Source organism: Colobus angolensis, unplaced genomic scaffold (assembly GCF_000951035.1).
Source record: "Colobus angolensis palliatus isolate OR3802 unplaced genomic scaffold, Cang.pa_1.0 Scaffold292, whole genome shotgun sequence".
Classification (NCBI taxonomy): Eukaryota; Metazoa; Chordata; class Mammalia; order Primates; family Cercopithecidae; genus Colobus; species Colobus angolensis.
Window position 1 is genome coordinate 922,868 of NW_012116177.1, and position 6,238 is coordinate 929,105.

The following is a 6,238-nucleotide window of genomic DNA, read 5'->3' on the forward strand; positions in this document are numbered from 1 at the left end:
AAAAAAAAAAAAAAAAAAAAAAAAGCAGTAGGGCTATGATAGACAGTTTTTAAGAAACAGCAAAATTTTATTTATGACTTTGGAACAGACCAGAAGAGGTAGCTTTTGATCTTTTGAATTGATCTTTTGGATTTGATCTTTTGAGCTTTTGATATTTTGTCATGTGAAGGTAAAATAGGAATTTTTGGAAATTTTGAGATATTTAGCCAGTATTGTGTAAAAAGATGATTGGATTTCCTGGTGATTATCAAGCTAGATCTATTTAAAAACTGAAACCCAAGTAAACAAAATTTCATGGGCATTTGGCCAACCGCGGTGTCCAGTGTGGTTACAGTGGGTCACTCCTGTGATTACAGCACTTTGGGAGGCCACGGCAAGAGGATTCCTTGAGTGCAGGAGTTTGAGGTTAACCTGGGCAACATAGTAAGGCTGTGTCTCTACAAAAACATTTTTAAAAAATTAGTAAGATGTGGTGGCATGTACCTGTATACAGTCCCAGCTACTCAGGAAGCTGAGGTGGGAGGATTGCTTGAGCAGGGAGGTCAAGGCCGCAGTGAGCCATGATTGTGCCATTGTATCCCATACAGCCTGGGTGACAAAGACCCCGTCTCAAAAAAAATTAATATAAATTTATGTTTATTTCCCATACTGCATTTTTTCTTTAGAATTTGCTCCTGTAAGGCTGGACATGGTGGTTCACGCCTGTAATCCCAGCACTTTGGGAGGCCGAGGTGGGCAGATCACGAGGTCAGGAAAAAAAAAAAAAGAATTTGCTCCTGCAACATTAAGCAGTGTATTTGGATTCCAAGTTAAAAGACTTGGAATTTGGGTTGTTAATGTAAATGCATTTCTTCTGGAAAATTTTTGAGCCCTTAGTTACTCATTTTAGGAAAATCACTTACTAAATCTCTCTCTCTCTCTCTCTTTCTCTTTTTTTTCTTGAAATGGAGTCTCCTTCTGTTGCCAGGCTGGAGTGCAGTGGCGTGATCTCGGCTTACTGCATCCTCCGTCTCCTGGGTTCAAGCGATTCTCATGCCTCAGCCTCCTGAGTAGCTGGGATTATAGGCATGTGCCACCACACCCAGCTAATTTTTTTATTTTTAGTAGAGACAGGGTTTTGCCATGTTGGCCAGGCTGGTCTTGAACTCCTGACCACAGGTGATCCACCAGCCTTGGCCTCCCAAAGTGCTGGGATTACAGATCTGAGCTGCTGCGCCCTGCCTAAATCTTTTTTTTTTTTTTTTTTTTTTTTGAGACAGAGTCTCGCTCTGCCGCCCAGGCTGGAGTGCAATGGCCGGGTCTCAGCTCACTGCAAGCTCCGCCTCCTGGGTTTACGCCATTCTCCTGCCTCAGTCTCCCAAGCAGCTGGGACTATAGGCGCCCGCCACGTCGCCCGGCTCGGTTTTTGTATTTTTTAGTACAGACGGGGTTTCACCATGTTAGCCAGGATGGTCTCGATCTCCTGACCTCGTGATCCGCCCGTCTCGGCCTCCCAAAGTGCTGGGATTACAGGCTTGAGCCACCGCGCCCGGCGCCTAAATCTTTTTAACTATATAAATGTATTCAACTAGGTGTAGTGTAGGGAACCAAAAAAACAAACAAACAAACAAAAAAAAAAACAGAGAAAGAAAGAAACAATTTAACTGTTCTACAGGCCAGGCATGGTGGCTCACACCTGTAATCCCAACCCTTTGGGAGGCAGAGGAGGCCAGATCACCTGAGGTCAGGAATTCAAAACCAACCTGGCCATCGTGGTGAAACCTTGTCTCTACTAAAAACAAAAAAATTAGCCAGGCGTGGTGGCGCATGCCTGTAATCCCAGCTACTCGGGAGGCTGAGGCAGGAGAATCACTTGAACCTGGGAAATGGAGGTTGCGGTGAGCTGAGATCATGCCACCGCATTCCAGCCTGGGCGGCAGAGTAAGACTCTCTCTGAAAAAAAAAAAAAAAAGGTAAATGTTTTACAGCAGAGGTTAGGTTTACATATATTCACAGAATGGAATTTTATGTAATTACTAAAAACACTATTTTTGATGAATTTTCAGAGACAGATCTCATTTTAAAGGTAGTTACCTTTTCAAAGAGGCTTTTGTTGGCTATTCCATCTAGTTTGAGCCTTAATTATTTTCCGTATCTTACATATACTACCTTATATATATTATCAGTAAATACAAGGTATGTCTATTTTGTACTCTGTGTGTGTGTGTGTGTGTGTGTGTGTGTGTGTGTGTTTATCCTGTGCCTACTATACTGTCTTATGCATAGGAGGCACACATAACTTGTTGCAATGAATGAATGACCGTAGAGAGTACACATAATATTGTAGAGAGTACACATAATATTACGTGGAAAAAGCAGGACACTAAAAACATAGTATAATTCCTTTCATATAAATTATGTACAGTTCCGTAGTACAGTTCCATAAACATAAACATAAAACATAGTACACTTTCAGATTTGTAGTTAACATATATATATATGGATGTAGAGGAAAAAAGATTGGTAGGAAATAATCCTAAATTTTAGCTGTTACCTCTGTGCTGTGGGTCACGCGTAATTTTGAAGAGACAATCTTTAAATACAAATGGGTGAAGTAAATATTGAAGATTATGTCACCTTGATAATGTATTTTACCCTTTCCACATTAAAGGTGGTCACCTTACCTAAAATGATATATTACAAGATCGTGGCCTTTTCTCCTCTTGAGTAAAATGTACTGTATCTCTGTAGTGTGACAGGTTTTATATCTACTTTAGGATTAAATTATGATCTAAGAGTTGCACTTTTAAGAAACTGGCTTTAATTTCACATCAGTTGAAGTTGAAGGGTGGTGAAAGTATATTAGACCTGCTACAAGTGTGTAATTATAATTATTGACACATTTTCAACTCTTAAGTGTGATGCATTGCCCATGATTTTGACAGCTGTGACTACATTAAACCTGCTGGAATACTCTTTTCACAAAGATTTGTTTAAACTTAGAATTGTCAGAAGGATTCTCCATAAAGTGGATGAACACAGATTTAGAGGTGAAATGGTGGTTCATTTCCCACTGTGCCTGTTGATTTTTCGTCTGTTAAATGTTAAACAGAAGATTACCTGGATTTAGTTTTCATGTCAAGAAACCTGGGAATTTTATTTTATTTTTCTATAGTATAAAAAATGTGTGCTGCTATTCCTTTGTGATAGGACTCTATGCAGTGATAGCGTAGAATCTCATTCTGTCTCCTGCTGAAGGTCCCCAACCACATAACTCCAAACTGACAGACTTGGTGTTGCATAACATCCTTATTTTCTGAACGTCTCCTTCAACAAAGTTCACATATTATCTCCTTTTCATGGCCATTCTATCCTTCCATAGAGATTTATTAAGTAGCTACTGTGTGCTAGGCACTGAGAGTATAGACAGAAAGACTGTCAGAGAGCTCAGCTTGGCAGAGGCAGAAAAAGAAATAGCCAACGTACAGCAGAGTGAAGCGCCACATTAGAGGTCTAAACGTAAAATTGAGATGTACAGTTCTGTTTGAGGGCACTGGAGGTCATCTCAGGGAACGGATGTTCTTGAGTATCTTCAAAGTTAAGTAGGATGTTATCAGGTAGGGAAAGGACCTTCTAGGCACAGAGGCTTTCAGTAGAGACAGCAACCTTTAAAACTGAATTTGGCTAGAACCTTGCTACTCAGCGTGTGGTCCTTGGGTCGGCAGTGATGGCATCAATAGAAATAAAGAGTGTCAGGTTTGCCTGAAATCCTGCTGGATCAGAATCAGCTTTGCAACAATATCCCCCAGTGATCTGAATGCTTCCAAAAGTTTGAGAAACACTGGACTTGAGCATAGGAAGGGGTAAAAGATGGGAGAGCTTGGAAAGTAGACCACCTGCAAAGGAGATTGGATTTTTTTTTTTCTAGCAAAAAGTTGATAATGGAGAAGTGACATTATCAGATTTATATTTTCTAAAAATTGTCTGGAAGTACATATAGAGTAGCATCTGCCAAGAATGTTTCTTGAAACCTTAATTGTATATAAGGTGCTTCACCCAAAAAGGTCCTCAAATAAGTTTGAAAAATGCAGGATATTATATTCTTCTCTCAGACAATATAAAGTATCATAGTAAATTGAAAGTTTTGAGAAATTAACTTTGAAGAAAACCATTAACTTAACCACTTATCCTGGAATATCCCTAGGGTGTTCCACATTTATTCCACAGTGGAACTCTTTGTAGCCTCACAGCTGTTAATACCCTAGGGATGGTGGATAGCATTCTGCTGAACTCATTGTGGAAAATGCTAGCGCTGCTTCCTAAACCTTAGACACTTTGCCTTATCTGAGTAGGGTAACTGACTGTCCAGGTTTAGCGGAGATCCTGGGATGCCAGACTTTCACTGCTAAACTGGGCAAACTGGGGTGGAGTTGGGTACCCTTCCTAGCAGTTTACCACATATATTACTATTTACTTTATTTTCTTTAGGTGGGCTCAGCCTTCTTTCCTTCAATTCCTGTTTTAGTCTCATTTTCATGGACTGGTCCCCTAACTTGTCTGCATTGGAAGCACCTGGGGAGTTTCCAGACCTGAGCCTGTGCCCACCTCATGAGGTTGTGATTTAATTGTTCTGGGGTATGCATTGGCCCTTGGGGTATGAGGGAGACTTTTCAAAAAGTCTTCAGGTTATTCAGACGTCATGAAAGTTTGTCCAAAGCAATTATGCCTGTGAAAACGTAGTCTTGAAATGCTACTTAAGAATTTATTTTAATATATAATACAAAAAACGACCATTAAAAAGAAAAAAAATAGGCTGGGCGCGGTGACTCAAGCCTGTAATCCCAGCACTTTGGGAGGCCGAGATGGGCGGATCACGAGGTCAGGAGATCGAGACCATCCTGGCCAACACGGTGAAACCCCGTCTCTACTAAAAATACAAAAAACTAGCCGGGCGAGGTGGCGGTGCCTGTAGTCCCAGCTACTTGGAAGGCTGAGGCAGGAGAATGGCGTGAACCCGGGAGGCGGAGCTTGCAGTGAGCGGAGATCCGGCCACTGCACTCCAGCCTGGGTGACAGAGCGAGACTTCGTCTCAAAAAAAAAAAAAGTTGAAGAATCACCTAGCAGCATGTGAGGCAACCACCAGTTGTACATGTTCCACACTTTGGGAAACACTTAGGGGAGTAATCGAAGTGTGGGCAAAAATTAGGGGGCTGGAGCTTATTTGGTGAGTGGTGTGGCTGGAAACGATATTGCAGATTTCAGGGCTGTTTGGGAGTCTGAGCCCATGAGATGTGGTGACTGATGTGGTCTGTAGGGTGGAATAGAGTAGAAAAAGGAGAATCTGATTACTGCAGGCAACCTGGGGGTACATGATGATCATGTTACTGCAAAGGGGTCCCAATCCAGACCCCAAGAGAGGGTTCTTGGACTCACGCAAGAAAGAATTGGAGGTGAGTCTATAAAGTGAAATCTAGTTTATTAAGAAAGTAAAGGAAGAATGGCCCTTCTGTAGGCATAGCCCCCCAAGGGCTGCTGGTTGCCTATTTTTATGGTTATTTCTGAATTATTTGCGAAACAGGGGGTGGGTTATTCATGTCTCCCCTTTTGAGACCATATAGGGTAACTTCCTAACATTGCTGTGGCATTTGTAAACCGTCATTGTGGGAGCATGGCAGTGAGGATGACCAGAGTTCACTCTCTTTGCCGTCTTGGTTTTGGTGGGTTTTGGCTGGGTTCTTTACTGCAACCGGTTTTATCAGTGAGGTCTTTATGACCTGCATCTTGTGCCGACCTCCTATTTCATCCTGTGACTTAGAATGCCTAACTGTCTGGGAATGCAGCCCAGTAGGTCTCAGCCTTATTTTACTCAGTCCCTATTCAAGATGGAGTTGCTCTGATTCAAATGCCTCTGACAATCGCATAACAGAGCAGGAAGGTGTGGGGAATGCAGCAAGGTGACAGGCTGTATTTGAGAGGACTTGGGATGTCCAAGTAGAGCTGTCTGGTGGGTTGTCAGAAGAAAAACAGACAGGGCATGCTGGCTCATGCTTGTAATTCTAGCACTTTTGGAGACTGAGGCAGGAGGATTGCTTTAGGCCAGGAGTAGGAAACCAGCCTGGGCAACATAGCAAGACCCTATCTCTATTTAAAAAATTAAAAATAGGCCAGGTGCAGTGGCTCAGGCCTGTAAATCCCAGCACTTTGGGAGGCTGAGGCTGGGGGATCACCTGAGGTCAGGAGTTCAAGACCAGCCTGGCCA

The 6,238-nt window shown here is 42.3% G+C and overlaps 1 protein-coding gene across 2 annotated transcripts in view; it reads left to right on the plus strand.

Annotated features, from left to right (window-relative positions):
- Positions 1-6,238, plus strand: part of ACVR1 (activin A receptor, type I) — a 155,637-nt gene that overhangs the window by 11,691 nt on the left and 137,708 nt on the right. Inside the window, exon 1 of one of the 2 annotated variants that reach the window (XM_011949191.1) lies at positions 4,468-4,592. The exons of the other annotated variant lie outside the window; for it this stretch is intronic. The gene's annotated coding sequence lies outside the window, so the exon portion shown is untranslated. Of the gene's footprint in view, positions 1-4,467; positions 4,593-6,238 lie in introns of those variants that run through there. 2 annotated transcript variants of the gene reach the window in all.